Source organism: Pygoscelis adeliae, unplaced genomic scaffold, assembly GCF_000699105.1.
Source record: "Pygoscelis adeliae isolate BGI_AS28 unplaced genomic scaffold, ASM69910v1 Scaffold232, whole genome shotgun sequence".
Classification (NCBI taxonomy): domain Eukaryota; kingdom Metazoa; phylum Chordata; class Aves; order Sphenisciformes; family Spheniscidae; genus Pygoscelis; species Pygoscelis adeliae.
The window spans coordinates 1,990,587-2,018,555 of NW_008824473.1; positions in this window are offsets into that span (position 1 = coordinate 1,990,587).

Genomic DNA, 27,969 nt, shown 5'->3' on the forward strand with positions numbered 1-27,969 from the left:
AACTTTAACTTCCCCAGACTTTGAGAGGTTGGAGAAACACCATTTCACAGCTTATGTTTTGTTTTCTTTCTTTCTTTCTTTCTGTATTTTTCAAAAGCTTAAAAAAACCAAAAATATTCAGTTCTCCTTTGTAAGCCAGCATAAGGAAATAGTGTTTAAAACTACACTAAAACATACCTTTTTTCAACTAGCTAGTAAACTGTATCCTCATCTTAAAAAGGCACACCAAATATCTTATACCCTACCCAAACTATATTATTTGCTTATATTTGGAAAACTTTATTAAAGAGAAAGCAACATTTTTGCTAATTAACTGCTGTTACCATGTCAGAATGGAAAAAAAAGAAAACTAACTTCTGCCTCAGAGAGAGAGAGGGTTGAAATGACCTATGCACAATTAGTTATCGATGGCACATGATGTTCTAACATAAAGTCAATTATAAAACCAAGGTAGATCACGTCATTTTGTGGCCATTTGATGAAGTAGGAGTAATGTTTGTATTTCATCAGTTAAACTCAGTATTACTCATTGGGAAAATATACACCTCATAGAACACGCATCCTCTTAGAGTGCCAATAGTCAAGGCGTAATAGGCAATGGGACATTGACTTTTACCTCATTTTGATACTTTTTCCAAAGTATTACCCAAGATTCTTAGGGACAACCAAATTAGATCTCCGTCATCCTAAGTGAAACGTTTACAACATAACTACTGCCCATTTAGGATCTGTACTAGATATCAAGTCCCCTACTCCATCCCAAAAGGCCTACAACAAGATCCATCACCTACCCTGGGCAAAGCGTGCCTTCCCTTTCCAGTCACACTTGTCTTTTCTGTCTGGAACATAGGACAGCAGAAAACATCTTGGGATGTTTCTTTGTAGGTCATTGTCAAATGATGAATTTTTATACTCAGCTGATCATCTGACATTATAGTGGAAAAAATAATCTTTTTTCTATATTCTGACATTAAAGGATTCAAACAAAACCTCAATCATTAAATGAGTTATACGTAACAGTTTCTTTCTTTCCCCCCCCCACTGCCCTCTAATAACAAAAGAGCATTTGAGGTAAAAATGTAAGTTATAGGGGACTGAAGGACAGTAAATAAGCTGACTATTTACAACATCAGATAGAAAACTTGGTAAGTAACAACAAAGTATTAGGAATCCTCAGGTTAAGTTATGTATCTACTGGAAGCAAAGCAGAATACCTTTTGTGTAAAGAAAAATCATGCATTCCTATCCTTCATGCTTCCTGAAAAGTTCACCAAAACACCAGAGAAAGGAGAATGGATTGATATTAACTTGAGTTTCCAAACAGCCTTTGACAGAGTTCCCTGTAGAAGACTTAAGGAAACTAAATCATCACTATGTGTAAAAATAAAATCACGTGCCATCATAGAACAGAAAATAGCCAAGGAATTGAAATCAATAAGCTGTTAATTTTCTTTTTCATTCTTTTTTCTTTTGTTTTAAACTATCATCTAAATCTATCACCTGAAATAAAATGTACAGAACAAAAATACTGACAGTGACATATGCATGAAAATTGCTTTAAAGCATTTTGCTTAAAGAGGTTTACAGAAATAAAGACTTCAAGACACTGATATTAAAAAGTGAGCAAAACATTTTTAGTCATAAAAAGACTTTTGCCTTCAATAAGCTATGATTATCAGAAAGCAGACAAAACAAGTATATATTATGAAGTATAAATAGCAACAACACACCAAAAAAAAATGACGTGTTCCTAACTGTCAAAGCCATTCACTGCAAAATGGCAGCTTTCCATGTCTGGTCGGCTCAGGAAACCATCTGTATAAGCCATTCGTTAAATTTTCAAGCAGATACCTTCACGCTCTATCTTGTAATGCCCTCACAGGTGCAAGGACTTCCCCAAAAAGATCTACAGAGCCAGGGGACTGTCGTCTTCTACTTTCTCTCTTAAAACTCCCCCATGCCTGGCCCCCTGTGGCAGAACCTCACAGCCCAATGAAAGAACTGAAGATACCCGTACTCGTGTGCCAACACTACAAATCCTTGCGCTACAGGATCGCTCAACAATACACATTTGATCCAGATTAAGTATCAGCACACAATCTCCTTTTTCCCATATTAGCAAGATCACACAATATCAAGTTTCTGCTGGCTTTATATTAGCTCTGGTAGAAAAGATGAAACCTGATCTGGTACAAGACTTGACAATGTAAAGCTAACCTAGGAAAGCTTTTTTAAAACCATATTTAAAACAAATGGTTTCATCACCACTGCCTATGACCCTCAGCAGTATCACCTCATTGCCTCCTTACCTTCTCCTACTGGAAAAAATGTCTGCCTCCTGTCTTTTAACCCTTTAAGGGGAAGGTCTTTCTTTTTCTTCTGACATTGTAAGAGGCTGCCCAAAGAGAGTCTTAGTCTAAAAGTTGGGATACTTAGTATTATAGTAATAGAAGAATCCCAAGACAATGCAATATGTAAAAACATAAAGAAAATCGTTCTCTCTTGAAAAAGAAAACAATTTATAATTTGAAAAATATGTTGCCCTTCTTAGAGTAATACTAGGTAATGTATTAAATACTCTAATTACATTAATCGTCTTCGTACCATGTATCAGAGATCTGAAAATTGATCACCAAAACCAATCAGGAAATCATCCCATGGGCCTAAGCACACAGCCTTCAGGAAAAGACTTGTTGACCCTCACTTCTTCTACAAAAGCCATGGTTAAACGTCAAGACAACAATCTACTTTGCTTATCTTCCACTGCTATAGTGTACAGTAAGTTTTAACTGCAACAAAACCACTTCTGATAATCAAGCAGATGTCAATGTTCCTCAATGCCCTTAGAGGAGGAGTAATATTTCTCTCTTCAAAAGAAGAGATAAATTTTCCTACTGAACTTAAAGTACATGGTATTCCTTCATATTGAAGCACAAATATTTAGAGTCCGGTATACATATTTTTGACTTTGTAAAATAACTTGGTTCCCCCACCACCACCTACATCAACATAAGGGAGAAAACTTCAAAACAAATAGGGGTCATATACTGGAGTTTAGGGGCAAGTAGTAACCACACAGCAAAAGCTCTTGATATTTTTAGTGAAAGTAGAAGAGACACTGAAAAGCTATAGAAGACATTTAAGAAAAAAAGCTAGCTGACAACAGGACTTGACAACAGCTGCAGAAAAGAGCATTTCAATCATTGCCACATGTTGGTGGGCTCTTAAATAAACTACAAAACTATTAAAGGAAAAAAGAAGTTAGAATTAACAAAAAATGGGTTTGACAATAGTCAATAAAAATACTGCCCAGTTTCATTATGATCATGATACAGAATTAAAACTATATTGTTATGATGATATCCACATCACAGTACATATTCTTTATGGGTCCTCATTTCTGCTTCTTCTGAGAAGTAAAACATAAGCGGTAGGAAATATAAAAAGTATGAAAAGTCCAAAGAAAAGCAAACATCAATTACTCTGACATTTGAGGCCAGTTTAAAAAAGAAAAATAAGATTTTTCAGGTTATAAGTGGAAAAGCAACACGATATGAATAAGTGAATAAAAATGAGAATATCTCCAGTGCCATTAGCCTGTACAGATCTTTACAGGGGACACAGCCCCCAGTACATTGCAACAGAAATGAACAGAAAGATAGTATCGTTGCTCACTTTTCCATTATGGAAGTTTGATACCTTCTTCTGAGGGTAAACTTTAACACAGAGAATGAGGACTACTGGTCTAATCCATTCAAGCAATTCCTGTTTCAGTTAACATTTCACATGTCTTAAGGTGTATACTGGTAAGTTATTTATCACATAATAAACTACATCATCTTACAATGGCAACATGGCCAATTTAGTGTGCTGAAGAAAGAAAGAGTGAAAAGACAAGTGAACTGATGACACGGAAGAATTAGGTCACAAATTCAGTAGAAATTATGTAGGTAATAGATAGTATCCGTAACCACGCTGTGAAAAGTTAAGAAAAGATACAGATGTATCCATAAGCCTGTGTGTATCCACAAGCCTACCAAGTATTCATAATGCACCATTTATTTGGTATCAAACAAAAAGTGAAGAAAAACTAGTTCACAAAAGCTGACACGAACACCAGTAAATTGTGGAAGAAGAATTAAAACAACTGCTCAGTAAACAGGTCATGTTGCTAGTGATGTGCACCATCCAAAATAGAAGAGTATGTCAGGTTTTGCTCTGGAGCAGGCTCTTCTATTTCATCAAAGAATGTGCAACCAACCTAATTTAGAATAAAGACTCATATGGGTCAAATCGAACTCAAATATGTCCTCTTATTCAAGAGGCTCTGTGAACTTAAGAGACGGCCAGCAGTTAGTCTGAACATTTTGAAAACCTTCTACGCGTTCTACTCCGTCTACTTCAATCTGGATAGGAGACACGAGACTTAGTGACACGACTTCTCAGACCTTTCTCTGATTTAAGATGATATATGTGGTGTTATTTTCAGAACTCTAGATTCCCACACACTTCTATATTAAAAACAGATTATTTTTTTTTAAATCAAAGTGATAAGATCTGCTTGTTTATCCAGAAGGTATGTTCCCTGTGAACAAATTAACTGGAGTGGAGGAAAATTGCTTTCCTGTTGACTTACATAGAGAACTCTTCAAAATTTTATTGAACATAACGTTTTGTATTTATATAAATACCACCATTAAATTACTTTACAATTTATTTTATAGAAAAGCTTGCACCATTTTGCTTATATAAACTGCAAGTGAACTAGTCTTGCCCTCAGCGTTTACCCTTCAAACTGTTCCAGCCAATTTGAAAAGGAAATGTGGTGCTGAGAGAAGAAACAATAAAAAAGAGCTCTTTTCATGCGAGTAAATCCTACTTTCTTCTCCCATTTAAAAATAATGTCTCTAAAGACAAGTTCTTCAAAGTATGCATGCAAAACAGGGACACTTAACGGAACTTCTCCAATAAACTGATAACATGTCTGTTGTTAAAGCAGTCAAATGGATTTATAGAGTTTAGGAAAATGCTTAAGCAAGAGGGATTAATTACTACTAAAGTGACTCCCAAGCCATTAAATTTTATCAAATGCAATTTCTTCAATCAGATAGTTCTTGACAGCTGACAAAATGTTAAGCTTTAAAAATATCACCAAGCCTAGAACTACCTCCAGAGGATTTTTATTTTCTTACTGACATCCCTGTAAGGATGGCACTAACAGCTCCATACTGATCATTTTCTTATTTTCAACAAATTATTAGTGAATAAAGGCATAGGATATAATGCAATAACAAAAGAAAACTTGAATTAGAGTTTCAGAGTTAACAAAATGATCTGGCAAACATTAAAAAGCAATTTATCACATTATCACAACTCTCACACAGTCCCCACAGTTAAAGCTGAGTAATGACGACTGTCTGAAAGGTAACAGGAGTACAACAGCTTGATAATATTACAGCACGATCGCTGTGACAATGCTCCTGCGATTGCATTTTGCTTAGCTATTCAGTCATTCAGGTAGGGTGCTTAAGTAGACTGCTGACATGTAAAAACACTGCTTCTTTGAACTATTTAAGTGAAGTATTCATCCTGCAAATGTCATTGTTATTTTGATCGTAGTGTTCATAAAACGGTGAAGGGCTAATGGAAGCTCCAAGTGAACACTATGCAATCCAAAACAAACAAAAATAAAGTCTCTGAAAGATTATCAGCCTTCTCCTGCACTATATTACAGAGTTGCAGCATGGCACAATATCCTGTGCCTTACCCAAAGCATCACGCTAAAATAACAAATTACTCTGACTTTCCTCCAGTTCTATTCAGCACACAATATACTTCTCCTGAAATACAGAACACTACCTCCTCACAGAATTTTTTAGCAAGAGTCTGTCCCCATTCAAAGGGGAAAGCAATTTTAAAGCACCTTCCTCAAGGGAGAAATTTAGGAGGAACATTTTCTATTAAAAGCTTTACAAACTGTCACATCTAACATGTTAAAGTTTTATTCTGTATAACAGTATTTTTCACTGGTGCATATACACACTGATAAATCACATAGATCTAAAATTAATTGTTCTGATGGTGCATCCTTAACTGCCTTATTCATAACTGCCTTACTCATAACTTTGTCTTCTACTTCATTTTTTTTGAGGGTTAACAGGGAAGTTTCTCCTAGCTTAAACCCTGCCAGAGACAGATTCATTTGTATTCCCTCATCTTTACAAAATCCCTTTGGCCCAAGATGCAGGACAAGCAATAGCCAGATTTAATATACCAAAGACCACTCTACAACAGAAAGGGAAGCTACGTACCACTGGAAAAGACAAATATCTGTCACTGCAAAGGTAGGAATTAAGGCCCGTTGCTGAACTTGCTGACTGTAGCACAAAGAATATTTGAAAATTATGTTCTCTGGCTATGAAGAAAACATAGGATTTTTTTGTTGTTGTTTACAATGAGAACTATGAATGCCTACCTAGACCCTAACGGTAAAATCAGTAGATCAAGCTGAAAGACAGATAATGTGTAGAAAGCCATTCTCAGGGATTAGACAAAAATTCAGAATTGTTCAGCTGAAAACTAAGTTACTGCCACAGTCATTTGCAAGAGCTGTAATAGAGTTGTCTTGTGATCCCATGCCGTAGGATCCTAAGCGGGATCCAGTGTCCCCCACCGAGGTACCACGCAGCCTTCTCATTGCCCCCACACCCTACCAGCCCCGCAGGCACAGGCTGGGTCAGTCCCAGCCCCAGAGGAGCGGGAAGTCCCCAAGCGCTGCCTTCCCTGGGGCTGTTCCACAACCAGCAGCTCAGCCCTCATCTTACCTGTTTGGAGACAGCAAAACAAACCACCCACAGGAAGAGTCGGAAGCAACTAATTATCAACCAGCGTTGCTCCCATTTAATCCAGCAAGCTGTCAGTGATGGGGATTTCATTGAAGACTATCAGTTGAAATAAAATGTTGTAACTTTAATTTGGTGAAGTGGCCAAAATAAGTATTACAGACCTTTTTGCTTGCTTTGGCTGAAATATTTCCAATGAATCCCTGGACAAGGGTATTTGGCAGGCAGCACCAATGCCTGGGTATGCATCTCTACTGCCCCGCAGCTGCCCCCAAGAGATGCGGGCAGATACTGCCACAATCAGAAATTTCTATCACTTCTAGGGACTGGATTACTGGAACTTGCTACAAATGCCCATTGGCTTACTGAAGTTGCATTAGGAGAATAATACTTGTGCTCGACAAAATCTGACTCAACTTCCAGTTTCTTTGGAAGTGCAACAGAAAGCATTCATTTTAATACAATGTTTGCTGTCTAGTTTCCTTTAAGGTACTACTCTCTGATTTCACAAGATCCACAACCAAACAACCCAAGTGATTACCACCTCTGTGATTTAAGTAGACTGCAAGCAGTGACTGGATGCTTTCCACCAGAAGTCCTGCACAACGTACTTGCTTTCATCTGGAAAAGTAAGATTTCTCTGTGTCCTACGGACAGTTAATAAAGCACTTTTTTTTTTTAGTTAAAACACACTGCCAACACAAAATTGGTGTTTTGTCAGTCAGAAATCCATTGCAGTCCTGAACAAAAAAAAAAATTCTGTACACTTAAGCCAGAGATTCAAAAAGAATGAAACTACCAGTCATAAATTCTGGTTCTAAAATAGGAAAAGAGTGTTTACATCGGCAAAAGAGGGGTGGTGGAGACTAGAATTCAGATTAAGACATGACTAGATGCATATGAAAGTAGGCAGGTGAGAAGTAAAAGTAGACCACATAGAAAAAAGTAACATAGAAATAGATCATAAAAAGTCAATTAGTATCCCAAAGACAGGAAGCCAACCAGTGCGGCAACAGTGATAATTATAAACTGTAAAAGAGAACATTAGGACAGCAAGATGATAATGCTGGATAGATGAAAGGAAAAACTGTTAAAAAACAGCAAATCAACAACAAAAAATAAAGGAAAACCAAGGTAAGCTAAAAAGAAAACATCTGCAACATGTGACAAAAACTTCTGTCTCCAATTGATTTAGCATTTCTTACTTTCTTCATTTTTAGTTTTACACTTTCTCAAGCTCACAGTATCACATACATATAATCCTCTGGGTCCAGTGAAGAAGATGAAAGATGATGATCACACCTCGTACAATAATCATTACAGCTGAATTTTGCTCTTTATCCTAAGAAACCAGTGGTGTTGATCACATACCTAACAACTCCCTTCACTGACAAAAAGGTACCTATGCATGCAGTTTGACTATTCAGCCAAGCTAGTCTAATGACCACATGCTGCCATTGCTAACCATGCAATCGGCACTGGGATTTATCTATTCATGGCACGGCAAATTAAGCAGCTTAAAAAAAAAAACCAATCCAAAAACCTAACACTATTATCACCACTGTCATCCCTCACAATTTTAGCTCCCTCAAACAGCTAACTGTATCAGACAAGTAAAATTCCTCATCTAGAATGAGACCAGACAACAGGATAGGAACAGGACTAGTACCCTGCCTCAGTGGCAGGTAATTAAGTTGGATTAATTTAGCTGAGTCATGAAAGCAAATTTGAAAATCCTGAGCATTTTCCTTGCCAGCTGAAGTTCTATCAATGAAACAGTCATAAACAGGAAAACAATCAGGAGTTGAGTAGCTTTCTGTAAGATCTTTGTCAAAATGCACCCCTCTGGCAGACTCTGAAACATTATCCATTTATATGTAATAATTTGAAAGCCATTGGACTAAGCACTAGGTGTATTCCTGATGAGTTTGTCACACATGAAGTTAAACCGGGCTGTCTACATCTCATTTCTGGCCTCATTTTCAGTACTACCAGCCTTCCCACACTAAACCTGACCATCACCTGCTACATCCTGGAGCAAGGCCAAGGTCACCAACACTCACCTGGAGCTCTCGGCAGCCGGCAACTCTGGAAACACTGGACCCTCAAAGGAACTGAATCAGTACCTCTGTTTTTTAACAGTCTTCCAAGAACTTAGTATCAGTATCCAGTAGGTCACACTTGAAATCTGGCCAACCTTGCGGCCTCCGCAGGAAGAGGATGAAGTAATTATATTTAAAGTGGCCCACAGACTTCCCCTTGGCTGCTTTCTCCCCTGGCCAGGAGCAGATGACAACAAAATCTCTTCCAAGCTTCAAAACCAAGTTTATCCTCAGGCTGCCGTAACATTATCACAGAGTCATTGAGGGATCGGGTACTCGACAGACTCTTGCAGCGAGCGGTCGTCGTTTGCTTCTTTTATGGCTGTGAGCTTTGGGCTGTAAGTATTCACTGAGAACTCGGATAACGCCACGACTGCTGTCTGCAGTGGGCTACGGGTATCCACCCGGGTGACAAACAGGATGTGACAAAAATTCTTACTCTCTCACACAGTAGCACATCTAATACCAAAACTCTCATGCACTTCCTATCTGCATCAGGCTGGGCAGGCAGTGAAAATGAAAGAATCCAGGGTCCTAGAGAGGCTTTTGACAGACAGTGTATTTCTGGCAAATGAACATCTGAAGAACAGTACAAACATTTTGATACTACCCCAAAATAGTTCAAAGTCTGTCTTCAGAAGTATCAATAACAAAGACGAAAAGCCTCCAGAACATAAAAGCTGCTGACAAAACCGTCAGTGCTGTAAAGTGTTTGACAAGGACTACACGAACCAACCTGGAGCTCAAGGGAAAGAAAATGAAATCCACTACCCAACCTGCAGTCACCCAGAGCTCACCCCTTAACCTGTAACCAAGCCTGCTCCTCATCCTCTGGCCTTGCCCGTGCACAGACAATGAAAACCAGCAGGCACATTATGCAGACAAAATTGTCATCATCACTACAGTTGGATACAAAACCTTTATAAAAGATTCAGCGTTCACTAACATTACTAGATGGGAAAACAAAAGCCTAGTATCCTTTAAAGACAAAGCACATTTTGTTCTCAAATTTGAGACTGAAAGACATGTAGAAAGGAATACTACAGCAGAAGTATCACACTTCTTTGAAAACCATTCCTGGTTTGAATACACATTCATTTCAAAAACATAAAGGAAAAGTTTATTTCATCCTCCTGGTCAATGAGAAAAGAGAGAACTGACTAATTGAAACCTTACATGCGTCACAACTGTTAACAAAAAATACTTTTTTCCCCCCAATGTTAATAAGCAAATAGTGCCAATTCTTTCTTTGTAGGTCATTCTTTTCTTTTCTGTTTTTTATTGGAAAAGCGGAAAGAAATTGGAGTGGAAAACAAAACTAGGAAGAAGAAAAGCAAAATGGTAATTTTTTGCTATTATCATAAAATAATAGTTTGAAGAAAATCTTTCTTGTTAAAGACCACTAGGAAATGAAAAATTGCAACTAATTGGATAATGAGATCAATTAATCTCTTAAGATTCATAAATTAATTCAGTATGTTCATCGTCTCAGTAAGAATCTATTCTATTGCTGCTTCTTAATAACTACTATAATAAACATAATAAATTTAAGTAAGTTTCAGCTACAAAGCATGCTCTACTATATCTTCATTTTACATTTTCAGGTTTCTAGAATACTCAAATTATTTCTTAACACTTCTATATGAAGCATTTATTTCCCTTAAAAGGTCAGCAAAAACAGAGATTTACAGGGGAAAAACACTGTAGAATGTAAAAACATTCTACTCACAGAAATTAAAGCTCTCAGGTTTTGGCCTTTTTTTTTTTTGCCCCCTCCCTTTTTCTTTTTTTCTAAAGGAGACCTACTACAGATAAAGCTCCTATTTGCTCTGTATGGAAATTGAATGTATTGAAAAGCAGATTGAAAATCATTTCTGTGCTGTAGGATGTGGGTTATTTCCAGATTGTAATATCTTAGCCTTAGTGTTTCATTAACACAGGTTTTTGTCTGCTTGCATTTCTAAATTTAGGTTTTAATTTGGTTTGTCTTTAAAATGAAGTACAGATCTTGCTTCTGTAGCCTAAATAACATACAGCTGAGTTACAAAATGAGCTTCTGTTTGACTTGCAAGTTGTAAGAAGCTTCAGGAGTCAAACATCCGCCTGTTTTGGGGGAGGAGAGAAGGGGGAAGAGAAGAGGTTGCTTTTGTCTATCATTTGTATGATAGACCTACACTCTCAATTAATTTCAATTTTGTGTGTGCCTCCAATATAAGTTTGCAATATTATAGTTTACAACTTTATTGTGTTCATTATCATACTGAAAGACCCAAAGTAGCTGTTTCTGTATAGGAAACTAACAGAAATATAGCCTTTCTAAAAACAAACCCTTTGATTTATCAATGTTCAGCAATGCTGAAATACAAAGGGACACATATACTTTACCCAAACATTAATAACATCAACTCTATTAAAAAATAATAATAGTCTTGAACAAGAACTAAAATTTAAGCAAAGTCTCTTGCCACAATTCTGAGCAACTGAGAAGAAACCACCACATGAAAAACTTGCTGCAAACCTTGGAATATCCATGTATTAATTATGGATGTATTAACATCCCTAATTTACAGATAAGGAAATGATGCACAGATGTTATACCCAGAGAGGAACATGTACTTAACTGAGAATAAACATCCAGAATTAGCATGCTCACCTATGAAAAGATATATTGCAGAGCTGCACTCAACCCCCATCTGTGTAATTGCATCAAACCGATATCTCAGGTAACAGGGTTGTTGCTAGGATTCCTAGGGATCTCTCGCTCAATCAGCTCCTCACTAATTCAAGCCAACGATTTGACTTACGATGCTTTCAGAAAGAACTTGCTTGCCCTATTAGAGCAGAGGTGTTTTGAGCTCACAGACATGTTTAGAGTGGGCATTTTTGCCTAGGTAGATTCCTTATCTCTGTTTGTTTCTGCTGGACTCATGTCATGACTCTGGTAGATAAATGCCTCCTGTTTGTGTTGTTGCAGCTGACTGAAAGATGATGACGGAGGGCAGCAGAGATGTTTTACAGCATTTGATCCAGGCAGATTATAATTCTCCGGCACTGGCAGTAGTGACGCTGCAAACATTGACAAGGCAAAGCAAGACACCCACTTACTGCATGATGCAGTCACTCAAGGCTCTTGTTTTTCAAAAACTTGCAAGCATGGTGCAAGAAGATGGCTACTGTGCTGGAATCACATCAATGTTCAGAAACAGGAATAGCATCACATAAGAAAGATTCCCATTCATGGAATTGTGTCAGAAACTTGCCATGACCCATGTTAGCAGAGACATATAACACAGGCCCAGGGCTAGCCCGTTCGCTGTTAATGAATCAAGTGAGGAGATCTGTAGCTTATTCTATAGCTATCCCAAAGATACTGCTTATGCGAATGAAATTATATTGGCTGCCAAATGGCCTTCTGCACCTCTCTGAAGCCATCAATTGCACATGAATGCCTACTGTTTGCCAAAGACAAAAAGTAACACCCAAACATTAAGCACGCTTTGGTAGATCAGAGAGGAAGGGACACAAACATCAACATGAGGCACACAAAGTTGGCAGTACCAGCTTAGAGAGGAAACCTTGTATTCATTTTGAATTATTCATGAACTCTTACGTGGTCGTGACGGAGCCCAACCCCCTGTCTTGCAAACTTTTTTGATTTCTGTTACAACGTGCATTTCCTTTCATAACAAGATTGTTTACTTTTGCCACAGCTCGCAAAACCTTCGTGTCCAGAGAAGGGCAACGAGGCTGGTGAGGGGTCTGGAGAACAAGCCTTATGAGGTGAGTCACCATCCCTGGAGGTATTTAAAAGGCGGGTAGATGAGGCGCTTAGGGACATGGTTTAGTGGGCATGGTGTTGTTGGGTTGATGGTTGGACTCGATGATCTTGGAGGTCTCTTCCAACCTTTAATGATTCTATGATTCTATGATTCTATGATTTACCTGCTTTGATATTTTTGTTGGATAACATGGTAATCAAGCAGTGTGTTTGCCCAAACATTACAGGGGACCCTGCCTTGACATATAAACACGTGCTCCAACATCCAGGCACAATTGCTGTTTTCCTTGTCCTTTTCTGTATTAACAATACAGCACCTGCCATTCTGCACAGCGCTGGAGGTCTGTGAAAGGTACTATGCACACTAAATCCCTCTTTATTACTCTTCCAATAATTCCAAGAGGAAAAAAGATATTTCTCTCTTTACACACCTTACTTCTTGTTGCATGTGTGTTCCTTCAGATTACAGATCATCTAACATTTTAAAATTTAAGCAAGGACTTTCATAACGTCTACGCTTTCACCCTCCATGATATTAAACAAAATCTGCTGTCTCAGATACAATTTTCCTTCTACATTAGTAATATCCAGAGACCTCCAGGTACCACGTTAACAATCATTTCTCATATTTCTAGCAGTACAGTTAACTTTATTATTATTTGCCAGAAGGACCCTGTCATACGTACTCAGAAAACTTCTGCTTAGAAGACATACGCATGTGCAAAGGACTTAAAAGTGGTGATACTCCAATTAATTATTATTAAATTACAAATTAGTCTTAATCTTTAATTAATGTTTATGTGGAAGATTTAAAAATGTAGGAAACAAATTTATTAGTCTAGGTTTCCACCTTGCCCTGGATTAACAAGAGAATTTCCAGACTCTTCCATTTTTTCCTTTTCTTCTGTCATTTCCTTTCTATCCTATATTACTGTTCCTTCTTTTTCAGGCTGGATCTTCAGAAAATTTCTATTTTAGTATGCTTTTTATCTGCAGTAAGTATCACTCCACCATTTCTAAAAATGACTTTTCCCCTTCTGATCTCTGTGATTTCCTGACTTGCCATGCTACCAGTATTTTACAAGTGCAAGTCCCTTTTTCCTCCATCAGCTACATACTGCTAAACTCTGTTATTAATCTACCAATGGTGTACATAGTAAGTACATAACTGTTGTGTTATCAGTTTAAAATCCAAACTCTATCTGGAAACTACACTGGAAGGAGACAGTAAGGGCAGTATAACAACTGAATTTTTTCTCCTTAGCACCGTAGTCTTTCTGCTACCCGGAAACTAATTAGCACAACATAATCACATATTTCCTGTCTAGTAAACGCACAAGTTTCATAAGAGAAAAAAAAAAAAAAGTTGTATCATGAATCATTAGCCATGGCTTAATCATAGTTTTTATGTAGATGAAGTGCTTTAGGTTGACCTCTGATTCGCTACTCCTTTTCTGAAGCAGTAAAATCACACAAGTCATATAAAAGCTTGAGGCAATTTAAATTACTCACCACTGGAATTTCGGAGGTTTTTTGTAGACAATTTTTAAAGTATAACATTGGTAAATGATCATTCCAAAGAACTTTCTTCTCAGAAAGACATACAAAAGAATAAAACACAGTTATAAAAATAAACTCATGGGTATTGTCTAGTTACTACATTAAAATTCAATGCACTACATGAACTTAATACTTCTGCAAAAGGTGCTTTAATTCAGGCAAGTCAACACACCTGGTTTTTCATGATGACATTTTGCATATATATACTTATGAAAACATTATTTTACAAGCAACATTAATTCAGATAGGCCATGAAATATGGTATCTTGACTCCAAAACTAGTTTTTAAACAGAGGCTAATTAATTGGTTATCACTGAATGCTGAGACTGTGCCAAAAAGCACTGCAAAAGTTGACAACAAAGCTTACAGCAAAGTAGCTGGGAATAAAAACCGATATTCCTCTTCACAGTTCCCTGCTAATAAAAGCATTAACTTTAGAGCACATATGAAAGGAAGTGAGGACCTCCTGCTGCCTCTCTGATAGAGTATTGGTGGCAAATGGGCAATTTCCATGTATGTGGCAATTTACTAGTGTTACAACCCATACCCAAATGCCTTGAGGCACTGAAGTGCCAGTCAGGAGAGCAGGATCAGCATTAACATATGCTTATGAAAGAAACAGCAAAAGGGAAAAGGAAAAACAAAAACCTCTGAATGAATGCTTCAGTGAAAGTTTCTTTGTAGAAGTGGTTTTAGAGGCACGATCTGAAATTTCATGTTCTCAGAGGCACAATGCAATTTACTCCTTTATGAAATATTAAGCCAAGGCAGTAACCCTTCGTTTCCCTATGACCACTCCTCTGAGTTCTCAAATAGCTAGATGCATCCAGAATTAAGCGAGCTGTGGCAAAAGTAAACAATCTTGTTATGAAAGGAAATGCACGTTGTAACAGAAATCAAAAAAGTTTGCAAGACAGGGGGTTGGGCTCCGTCACGACCATGTAAGAGTTCATGAATAATTCAAAATATCCTGTGCTTGCCTTACTGAGGAAAATACCACAGGAAAGAGAGATCAGTTGTCCCCTCTGTTCATTATTTATCATACTGTAATGTCTGGGAACTGTTTCCCTTTCTCTTTAAATGCACAACTCCAACTGATATAATAAGACACCAAATGATCTATCCCACTTAAATACATACTCTTGAATTTCAAGAAACACTGTGAAGTTCAAGATCCCTTTGTTTAGGAGGCTAGATTTTTTTTATATTGCCAACTAGCAGTCTTAAAAGCAGCATCTAATATTACTGTAGGTAAGAGGAGGAACACTGTTATGACTTTTCAGATTATTATCTAGACTTCTCAGTTTGTTCACTTCATATAATTGGTAACTTGACTATAAATAAGTGGATTTTTTTCATGGAAAACACCTAATCAAGTTCCAAAGCTGTTCCCTGACTCAGACAGTAAGTGGGGGGAAAAACATCCCACAGAAAAATGCAATAAACAATAAAAGGGGCAGTAAAAAATAGATGCAGTAATAACAGCTACTTTGAAGTTGCTATTTTTTAAAGTTTTATAGATTTCAAGTTCACAAAACATTTCTTCTGTTCAGGAGCCAAGCAGACTACAAGCTGCTTGAAGAAATATTTTTTGTCCCTTAAATTACATACATTAATTTTATTCTGTGGCAAACAAAAAAAGAAAAGAACTGGTACATAGACCCCTTTGCATATGCTTAGAGTTTTATGGTTTACTGGTCTTTAGTGATCAATTACATTCTCTTCTAAAATTGTTCAGTCTAGGCCACATACCTCTCAAACATACTTTTTCTTCATGGGACACGCGTATCTGGAGTTGTGCTGTACAACAGCCCAAAACATACTTCTTGTCACTTTCTGAACAGCTAATACGTTTTAACAGTCCATCACACTTCCCTAGAACAGGTGCATCCACACACCCAATGGCTGAGGTATGATTCAAGAAGTAAATGTCTTTCCTCTGCACTTTCTAAAGCAAATGTCAGGTGGCTTTCACTGTAGTATGAAGCCTACTGCTTCAGTACACAAGTCCAGCTTGTACATCTCTTCCAATATTCCTACTCCGTCTTAAATACTGAGTCTTTTGGATGAAGCTGTGCTAAACAGCTATAACAAACAGGGGCACAGGCACACCCCATTAAGAACACTACTAATAGCCACGTGTTCGCTCAAGTCTTGGTGCATTTGCAAGGGAGACATGTTTTATGTTCAACATACGCAGCATCCAGCTCTTGAATGTTCCCAAAATTTCCGCATACATTTTTCATATGCAAGAGGAGTATCTAAAATGTCTTGGCTCCGCGCCACCCCCCTACTTCCTACAGTGCAATTTTTGAGGAATCAGTTCTTATCCATTAAGCATTAGGACACAGAAAAAGCAAAAATTTGTGCTCTGAGGAATTTGGCAAATGAGCAGTAAATATTTACCAGCTGCTAAGATCAGCTGGCTGTTTTGAATTTAATCTAAGTATAATTAAACAAACAAACAAACAATCAAGATATCAGGATGGCATTTAACAGTGTGGAATAAAACTATTCAAACATTCTTCTATTTTAAAGTTATACCAGTATTAATGACCATCAGTGCAAATTCTTTCTTTCACTGCTAGACAAGTATTAGGTTTTGGTTAACTAACAACTAACACCACAATAGCTTCATAAATCATTGCCAGATATTTGTAAGAATACATTTCATTTCTAAGAAGTTCACTGTCATAACATAAAAATGTTTTGCCAAAGCAAACTTGTCTCCAAAGAAATCATGGTTTTGTTTAAATGAATATCAATTCTTCATCTAGCAAACACTTCCTAAATGAGAACTGTAGCTTTTTGGCTGGCTTTCTTAACTTGGACTTTTGCCTGAAGCATTTTCTTTAGGAAAAATCCTTAAAGTTGTTGTTGTTGGTTGTTTTTTTTGTTGGTTTTTTTCTTAAGCATTTGAAATCTCAATGCCAAATCTCAATTCTAAGATTTTCAGACTGCAAGTCATACACGAATAGAATGATCAGGTGGGTTTGAGCTTTTAACAAAGCACAATCTTTTTCAAATTCATTCAGGCACCGGAGTTAAATAGACGCTAGTAAAAGCAAAGCAGTACAAGGTGCCCCAAGCCTGTCAATTTCTAGGCTTTCAGGGTCTTGTCATGTCACTATTCCCTATCTGTCTTGGGCAGGGGGAAGCATAGTATACCAAGGTACCTCTGGACATGAGCAGCTGGTAAAACAAAAAAACCAATTCTCACCCACCTTAGGTTAGCTTTATAAGAGATATAATGATTATTTTTACAGAAATCTGAGTCTGCTGAAATGATAAAGATTAAAATACCTTTTCACAACTGTGGAAGATCTGAACTTAACTAGCACATTTGTTAAGCAGAACTAGTACATATGTTATGCCTAGGATTACAAATGTTAAATACTACAGTACAGGACATGAAACAGCACTTAAATTCCACAGCAGCTAAATTCCCAGCCTGATACCCCCTTACTGCTACTATCTCACAGCACAGAACTATCAAAGGTTTCTCCTCCAGAAAGCTCAGGAAAACAGCTTTTTAACACAGAAGATTCTGAACCAGCCTGATTTTCTAGCATCCAGCATGCACTTTGTTTCTAGTTTGTTTCTTTAGGACTTCTTTAGGTGACTCATTGCCTTCATTTATTTACAGATTTCCTGATTAAAAGTAAAAAGATAAAAAGAAAACCTAAGTATATTTAAAATGTTCCTCCCAAAAATGTATGCACATTCACTTTCTCCTTCTAATTCCTGTTATTATTATATGCATGGAATTAGCTGACTTAAAAAAGATTGGATGAAGGCTGGAAAGGAAGAGAACAAAGAAACATGCTCAAGTCGGTGCCTAGAACCACGCTCAGTGGCTTTGTTTTGGTGTTTAATTTTTGTCACTTACTGGATATTAATTTTGTTAAGTCTTCAAGAAAAAGGTAATGTGATGATGGAAGTAGACTAAACATCAAGTTTGACAGTGATGTAAAGACCCATTCTATTCAATTAAGAAGGTAAATCTAACACGTCTTCAACCACACTGCTCAAAGAAAGCATACAGGTTACAAGACTGATGTGTGGAACGTAAGAGGGACAGTAAGCAGAAATAAAACTCAGCATGAAGAACAGACTGCACACGGTCAGAAAAAACATGATGCAGATCAAGCAGGATCTGTTCTAACAGACAAGTAATCAAGTATTTCTTTTCAGTTGCTAAAGAGCAAAAATGAAAACACTGGAAACATGCAGCTGAACGTGCGGTAACTTAATAGTCTCCTGAGAATTAAGAAGGTGCTTATTCAACACACAAGGTTAGTGTCGTACTATAAAGTTAACATTTGATATTTTTCTTGATCACATGGGTTTCTAAGCTCAGCTGAGAAGAAATGAGATGGACAGACAGCTCATCATTGCACATAAAACCTTACATTAGTGGTCCCTAACAGAGGATGGGAGGTGGAAGTTACTCAGGTATTACCTGTTTGAACCCCAACGCTAAGAGGGAGAGGAAACTAAAAAAAATAATTAGGCCGAGAGAGAGAGAAAATAGTGTTGTCTACTACACATCTTGCTCAGCATTTCCAGCTGTGGTTAGGGGATACTGAGGACTATCGGCCTATACTAAATACAGAAAACTACATAGATGCATCTCTCACAAGCAGTCTGATAGCCAGAAGTGGGATAATTAGCTCTTGGGTGCAATTAAAAGCTGAATTGGATCCTGAATTCAATTGCATTTTATCTTCATCCTTGGAGACACTCAAAAGCCATGGACCTGGGCAGCCTGCTCTAGGTGGCCCTGCTTGAGCAGAGGGGTTGGACCAGGTGGCCTCCAGAGGTCCCTTCCAACCTCAACCAACCTGTGATCCTGTGACTAAGAAGTCATGCTCATGAGAAGGAATTAAAGTTGTGCCACTGTCAGGGCCCTGACCACATCCTTCTTGTGGGCTTTAAGCTAGCTAAGTCCAGTTTAGCTGGCCGAGTCCCAGTCCAACTCTGCTGCTGACAAGAATCATTGTGAAGAAAGCTAGAAGGGAGGTCCTGCCCCACCTTTCCCTTGCGAGCCGCTTTTTGGCTGGAGCTGTACAGCTGGCTCCCCCTCTCTGCCGCACCGTAGCTGGGCTGTGGCTATGTCTGCACGTGCTCTCCCACCACCCTGGTTTTCACCCTGGCCCAGACCTGCTGGCTCGGCTTCAGACATGCCCCGACTCACTGTGGACTTGCTGGGCAATCACTGGACAGTCTCTGACCCTGACCACTGTCTCCAGACCTAATCCCAACCTTGACTTGCCGGCTCAGCACCCTGACTCCTTGTTGGGGAGGTCAGTGCTCCCCACCTGCCTTGTTACCACGCTCGGTTCCCAGCCCTCCTTCGCTGGTGGAGCAGCCAGACCTTGCTGCTTCCCAACGGCCCCAGCATAAAGACAAATTAATTTGTTCGGTAGGAAAAAATGAAGAAAAATCAGTGGTATATTGGTACTAAATTTCAAAAGGCCAGGAATGGAGAGGACAAACAAGTCAATATTCCTATTATTGACGCTAAAACAATTTGAGATAGGTACAAGGCAACAACCATATCTGCAAATACAGTAGACATACCTGGTTTATGGTAATATGTAATAAGGATAATCAACTTTAACTTACAATATAATAAAATCTAAATGCACACATGACAAAAGAATGCTAGATTTATCTGGTAATACTACAAGGAATGCAAGATAATAGTGAATGCTATATTTAAATAAATGTTTTATTTGGAGTCTGAAGGAGTCCAAAATACTCCAAAGACTATAAGCACATTACAGCAAAAGTATAAAATAGTCATTTCTTAGCTAGGGGTATGGGTAAGGTGCAGTCAGCCAACGTCACAGTAAGTAGCAGGGGAAGAGAAAAAAAAATCTGGTTAAAAACATCAGGACAACCTCCTATTTTAACAAAAGGCTCCCTTTGATCCTTAGTGCCTATGAACAAAAAAAGCAAGTATTTTTTTCATTAGAGAGAGAAAAAGGGGGGAAACATGTTCTGAAGTTCCTCCAGAGTAAACTCCACAGTTCTCAGTGAATTTAATTCCTTGGGAAAATATATCAAGTTCACTCTGCTGGAACTGCTGGAGAGAAAAGGAAAAGGAGATATTCCCACAAGCTTCAAAAAGAAAGTATTTCTTTTTACCTGCATTGTACTGAGATGTGCTCAAAATGAAGCAACCATGAGGAAAATGATGGTACTATTGAGCTTCAGAACAGCCTTTTTTTAATGTACTGTAAATTAAACAGGAAAGCCAATTAGGAAGAATGATGGGCTCTTGCTTTTATTAGAGATAGATTTTGTTCCATTTTCTAAGAGCCCAGAAAATTTGGTGGTTGGCAAATTTCTAAGACATAACATCTTTTGTGAGTTTTCTGCCCTCATAACCTGCTGCAGGCATGCACTCTTTATGCCTTCCAGAATTAGCACCTAGGAAAGCATTACTGTGGTCATGTCCCAAACATCATTCACACCTTTCACAGGAATTTCATTTTAAATGTCATATTTTAAACATAAATGTGAGCAACAGAGAAGCAGTTTTCAGAGCTGCTTATCAATGCCAGTGCCCATGCAGAGCCAAGCTGGGGAGAGAAGAGGAGGGCTCTGTTCAGAAGGAGATCTGACATTTCCGTTAAGAACAGGATGACACACAAGAGGGGGCTCTTTCTTGGCCCACCCCCATAACCATGAACTTGCCTGATGACTGGGGCTCTGGGCTGACCCCGCTGCCACCCCCGGCCTGCCCATAAGTACCTGCCTTCAAATTCTTTCCACATCAGGTGCGTATTTCAGTAAAGGGGGAACCATTAATTTCTGTGGCTTTATGTGCCATTTCTGGTTTTTGGCAGAATTTCTCACAACTCAAAGCTCCAACTAGATTTCTGTCAGTCAAGAAAAACAGTGAGAATGAGAAAAAACTGCTTCTTCCCCCCTGCAGCTGCTCCAGGTATTTTTCAATGCACCTTCAGTAACAGATCTCTGTCACACATTTTCAGTGGTGCATCACCTCCTGAAATTTCACTAGACGCACTGTGAAATCCTTTTTTGGTGAAGGAAGGAGGAATGTACGATGAGGAATGAAGGACAAATTAGGATGCCAAGGTACAGAAAACAGAAGCATTTAAAAAAGACATTTAAATATCTTCAAACTTGGAAGTTATCTTCGTAACTCAAACACTTTCAAAAACTTGGAATATCCTATGGTGGGTATGCAGGAGGCATACGTAATGCATATGCAATACATTCAACACCTTTATTTTTACTAAATAAACAGACTTGTTCCTCCCTTTGTGGGGGAGCCTCCTTTCTAGTTCAATTCAAACGAGACTGAATTGGGGAAAACAACACAGCAGTGCTTCAGGTAGTCCCACTCACAAGCTAAATACAACCTGCCTTAGATGACAAAGTAAGAAGCTACTCACAAGACTTGCAGTTCTCGTGCTTGGGCCACCTCAATTGGTATCTCTATCAAGAATCAAACCATGAAAAACAAAGAAACAAACAAACATCATCACTAGCAGACAGTTAAAATCCCCCTCTCAGTCTGAATACCAGCTGGGCTTGTGCAAGAGCTAAGGAAGTCTGGAAATGGAAACTGCTGCCAGACATGCAGTTTCTCTCTCCCCACCTGCAGACAGCCTTGTAGAAAAAGAAACAGCAAATACCGCAGCCAGAGAGGAAATGGGATTGTGTAGGCGGCCACTTTGGAGTCAAAAGAGCTTGGTTGGTTTTTGGTTTTGTTTTTGGATGGGGTTTTGGGGTTCTTCTGTTTGGTTGGGTTTTTTGTTTGTTTTGTTTTTTTTTTTAATCACCGAGCACCTAATACAACATTGTATGTGCTGCTCAAAGCTACTGATTCAGTCTTCTTAAGGAATTAGGCAGGTATCATTGCATTTCCCACTCATGGATCCAAATTCATAGACGATTCTGAACTACAAATAAAGCAGAGACAATGAGCCTTACTGAAAAAAAAACCCAGGTCCGGTATAGTCTAGAACAGGCAGTGTGCAACCGTGCTGCAATTGAAAAATTTTGCTAATCTCAGCTTTTCTAAACATGCATGTCCCAGCTGCCACATGCTCTCGTGTCTTCTGATCTTCTGTGACTGAAAAGGGTATCTTTATATCACTGAAAAAGAGAGACTTCCATTTCCCAGCTGACTGGACTTGAAAACTTGTAAAGTTTCTGGATAGAATAGAGGTAATTTTTAAAAGGCCAAACTACTGCACCTCTTACGAGCCATTTCAACTTACTATTAAAGTAACGAACATAGAAGTAAGATCCCAGCACATCGCTTGGGATAACATGGATCATTCCCACACAACACCTCTAAGCAACGTAACTCCCCCAGATTCATGACAATAGAAAACTTTTAAATGACAGGCAACCTTGCATACTCCATGTAATATACATTACATGAAATTCACTCAGTTTAGGTCTGATCCCACTGACATCAATGAAGGCTAAATATGGCCTTTAGCTTTTAAAATAATTATAGCCAGTAACTGTATTAAAGCAGGAAACTTGAGCGGGAAAGTTCTGCAAAGACACCTGCCTGAAAAAGTTACCACAGAAGTACAGAGTAAGCACTGCTGAACAATACAAAACTTCAAATACATATAAGTATTACCCTTAAACACAAATCACACATAGGGAATTAAGAATAATCCCAACAGACTGGTGAAAGTTTTATTCCAAGCTAATCCTAAGTATTTTCTTCTGTTGCTTATATGGACACAGTCCTGTAATAGTTCGTATACATTAAAGAAAAGTTTAGAGGGTTCATTCCAAATAGCAGTATCGAGCTAGAAACCAGTTAGCACCTGGCTCAAATATGAAAGCTGAATAAGTGGTAAACAATTTGCTCCGTGTACATCTATAGTATGATACAGGTGTGGGATGCATATACGTTAATACTGCACATACGTACTCTACAGTCGTGAAAACGGGGCTATCCGCCACTTTTCTCTGCCATCTGTAAATTCTAGCTTATGAAAATAAGTACTGCTGTTAATTCTCTCCACCACAGTTTCTTCTCTCTATCTCACCCATGGGAAAGAAAACAAAAAAGCAATGTAGCCAAGAGAAATAGGCTGTTCTGGAAGAAATATTTCTACTACAAACTACTCTCTGGAGGGAGAGAAATTGCGATCACTATAAAGTGACCTCCCAAAAAGTTACCTGTTCAAGAGATGGTTTTTTTTCCTGCACCTCCCTCGGTTAGGCTCCTAAAGAAAAATTACCTCCTATAGACTTTCTGTTTCAATTTACACAGTCATCTCAGATTCCCCAAAGTGATGCTGCTAGATGCTGGAAAAGAAAAACTGTGCTGAATTAGAAGTTTTGGCAGATGAGACTTCTCGGGCTTTTTGGCAGAATGATACTAAAGAGTACAAAGAGTTTAATAAAAAGAAATGTCCCTTCTGAAATCTCATTAGCATCTACCTATGATTCATAAATGAGATGTAGAATACACACTACCTCTAAATAATACTTAATATGCTCACATTTACATTTACTGTTAAATGGTTAATGAAGAATACTGGCTTCATCTTCAGCTTAGTAACTGTATGATATTTTCCAATTGTCACATTCTAGTAGAAAGCATTTATTCAATCCTAAGCAGTGCTAATAAACAATATTTGCTGCCATTTTCTAACAAGTGCTACCAGCTGTCACCTGGATAATGTAAATACATGCATGCAACTTAGAGATACAGGGACAGAAAAGGAAAGGAATCTAAACTTTTATAATTAATATTGCTGGGTTTTTTAATATTTCTTTTTAAACCAAAAAAACCCAAAATAACTGTTCTTTGCCTTCTACTTCACATTGTTAAATATGTTCTCTGGGCCAGTCTTTAATTTTTAAACGCTGACAAAAAACCTAACAATTTTGACAAAAAATGCTCAGTCGAAGAATGACTTTTCACTGCTGCCTTCTCAGCTTATAGAACTTCCTGTCTGGAACCTTTTTCCCTCACCCATAATTTTACAAAATCCACTTAATTACAAATTCCTTTATGGGATAATTAGACTTTAAAAGCCTAAACCAGATACATCTCCTACACTTCATTATTTCACATATACACAGAGATCAGCAGTGACCTCCGGGGTTGCATGCATGAGGAATGTGCAGCCTCTAAAGTATCTTATAAATATACTAGTACTAGTATCTCAGGCATGCATAATGCATGCATATGCAGATTGCTACTAGAAGGAAAATCTACCTTTAAGATTCAGTAGTGAAAAATTTGTAAGTATCTTATATTGTCTGAACCTCTAGCTTACAAGTTGTCAGTAAAAGAACATGTTAATTAGTGCCCATTAGATAAATAGAGCAATAAACCACCAAATGCTTTTATATCAAAGCTAGTTCATTATTTTATCATCACTCAGGACTAAAAAGAGAGAAATCTTACATGATCACTTAATACTCCTACAGCTCTGTATCAGCTTTCCTGGTCCTTGATTGTAACAATACACATACCTGCACGAGATTAAAAAATACTGTAAAAACATTTGATATCCCACAGTATCATCCAGTGCTTAAATGGGTTTTCCTCCAGAAGTATTTCCTGAGCATGTTGAAGTTGCTTGCTATGAAGTATTAACTTTTCCAAAGTTTCCCTCAAATTCTGTCATCACTTTACCTGAAGTTCCTTAGGCATAAAATAAAATTACAATTAATCCACATGTTTAAAACAGGATTTATAGAATACAAGTATCACTTGTTTTCTATAATTATGTGAAAAATATTCATAATATTTTTTACCATTTTTAACAAAAAACATATAACATTAAAATAACGTGGTTAAGAATTAAACTGAATATCAACCATGCTGCTGAGGTGTGGTTTGCAAATAATCACTGATTTTTTTTAAAAGTGTGATCTATAGCAGCATTTTAAACTCCATTTGAAAATATAAATTCGTGCATGTTATATTAATAACGATTAGAATATAAAAACAAACAAAGATAACATACGAAAGGCCTCTTGCCTAGAGACTGACCTTTTCAAGCTTATTCCAGTACTTTACTTGCTCCTAATTATTGTTCAATATTCCTTTCCCAAGAGCACATTAATAATAATAATAAAAGGAGGCTAACAGCTATGATGGTTGATTTAGAGGTTCAAATTCTTTACTGTAGCAATGAGATGGTTTTTAAAAAGGCAAAATGCCAGTCATGAGATCCTACCAGACTATTGGTAAACTACTGACAGCAGCACTACAGCAAATCAATCAACAATGCAAAAAGCTGACAAAGAAAGAAGAAAATAAAGGCTTGCACAACATTGCAGTTTACAGGCTTTTGTTGATAAATTGTGCTGCCTAACGACATTTTATCTTGGATTACAGGAGAATTCCAGATTTTGGTGCTAGGACAAGTCAACAAAATCCAAATAAATTTCAAATTTAGGAATACATACAAAAAATATTCTCTTCAGACATACAAGAAGAAGGCATAAAGACAGCCACATTTCAAAACAAAAATAACTATTAAAAATGGCTTTGAAAACCAAAGAACTCTGGTAATATTTTTTTGCCACTTTTCCAGGTTGCTATTTTTAACTACATTATTTGTATTAAACTTGAAATCTAGTTGGGAGTTAGAAATCTCTCAGTTAGGGCTAATTGACTTTGCCTCACATGCATAAAAACTCACTAGATTAAAGTACAAGCAATCAGTGGTATTTTTCATTTGAAACAGCTCTCGGTGAGCCTCATTTACAAACAAACAAGACACAGCTTTATTAATTTATTAATGGACTCAGTGTAGTATATAATGGCATCATTAATGCCAAAGTCACTTCTGCTCATGTAACTAATCAGAGTTCTGGGAGGGGGAAAATTAACGTGACACATGTTTGGGAGAAAATATGGAAACAGTAAGTACGCAAAACAATTTTTTAAAAGGCCTATTGAGACCGGCGGCTGACGAACTTCGGAAGAGAAAAGGCTGTGCACAGTGGCCGAAAGGGAAAGGCGGAATCGACTTGCCCATCTGAAGTACCCCGATACCACGCGAGTATAAACCGTCTAAAGCACTAACACTAACAAGCTTTAGAAATGAAACGCCAGTACAGACTACTTTTGCTTATTTTTGTCAGGACCCCGTCGAGCATTAATAGACCGCTCTTGCTGTCCCTGGCCAGCCTCCCCCCACCCTGTCCACGGCCCAGGACCCCATTTCAGCTCGGCCTGGGGCCATCAGTCCCTGCCCCAGCAATGCCACAGCCATGCCAGTCTCCAGCCCTGCCTCCTGGATGGACCCTGAACCTGGAGCTGTCGATGGAGCCTGTTACCAGCACCCAGCAATGGGTGCAGACCCCTTAGGGCTGTGCCCCATGGGTGAGGGCGCAGCCTGCGCCAGGGTCACCCTCGGCTCCCCGACCCTTAGAGATCCGCCAGCTCTTGCTGCTCCCTGACAATTTTAACTGAAACTGAAGCAGGCAAGTACGTTAAAGACAGATGGTGGTGTACTGAAACAAAGGCTTTATGTTCACAGAATAAATACAATTTCCAGTTACGTCTGCTTATGCAGACATTTAAATAGTTTAGCTTAGGATGCAGTTTTTTAAATGATATTGCTAGATTTTGTTGCTTACTTGCAATACAATCATTTTACAGAAACTTCACAGACCTTTTAAGACCACAGTAAGCACTGGCTTTAGCACCTCCATTTTAATTCATGCTTTTTTTTTTTTTTAATATTCATGCTGACTATGTTAAAGTTATAACTAATTCCATTACATGTTGCCTCCTTTTTTTTCCTCTCTCAAACTGCATGCTTGGGGAAGGGAACATCCTCTTGTTCTGCTGGCCCTGCCAAACCTACCAGCTCCCCGACTCTCAGCCTTCAGAGGCGGCAGGAGACACCACAGCAATGCACCTCCTGCATCTCCTGTGGGTACCTCTCGCTCTCCATGCGGCTCCTCAACGACTCTCAGAATTACCTGAACACCTCCTGAGCGACCACTTGCTTGGGACCAGCCATCCTGCAGGAGCCTTACTTGGCTCTTCCAGAGCCTGGCTGATGGTAATGTATGCACCCAGAATATATGCTACGGTTAGTAATGAGCCCTGTGTAGCAGGTGTGGAGAACAGCCTCCCTCAGACCTCTTTGATGTGCTACTTCTGATTCACCACCAGCGTTAGGAGAGCACTCGGCAGCCCAGGCCATGCTTCTCTTGGGCAGACATAAAACAGAAACGCGGGGTTTGTTTTAAGACCTTGCAGCCTTTTTCTGTGTCAAAAAGGAACAGGTGAAAGAAACAGAGGTGTGCAAATTAAAGCAATAATTTATAAAATAAAAACCTTGTCCACCCAACAGCTTTCCAAGTCAGATCTTGTCTCCTAGGTTGACGTGGCCCAGCTGGCAGGTCTTCACAGGCACAGTGTCAGAGATGACCGGCAGAGGGATGCAGGGCAGGGAGAGAGCGGGCAACACAGGAGTTAGAAGAGATTACAAATTAGACAGTGAGAGAAAATGTAAGAGACACAAGGAGGAGAAGCCGAGCACTGAAGGGTTAACAGCACAGGCAAACAGAAGCAGCTGTCAATATTGCAACAGCTTGATAAATTAGGCATTTTCAGCTGTTAAAAGTCAATTGGACAGCTCAGCCACATGCTCCGTCTCTGGCGACTTTAGAAAGGAAAATGCTCCCTCCCCCTCT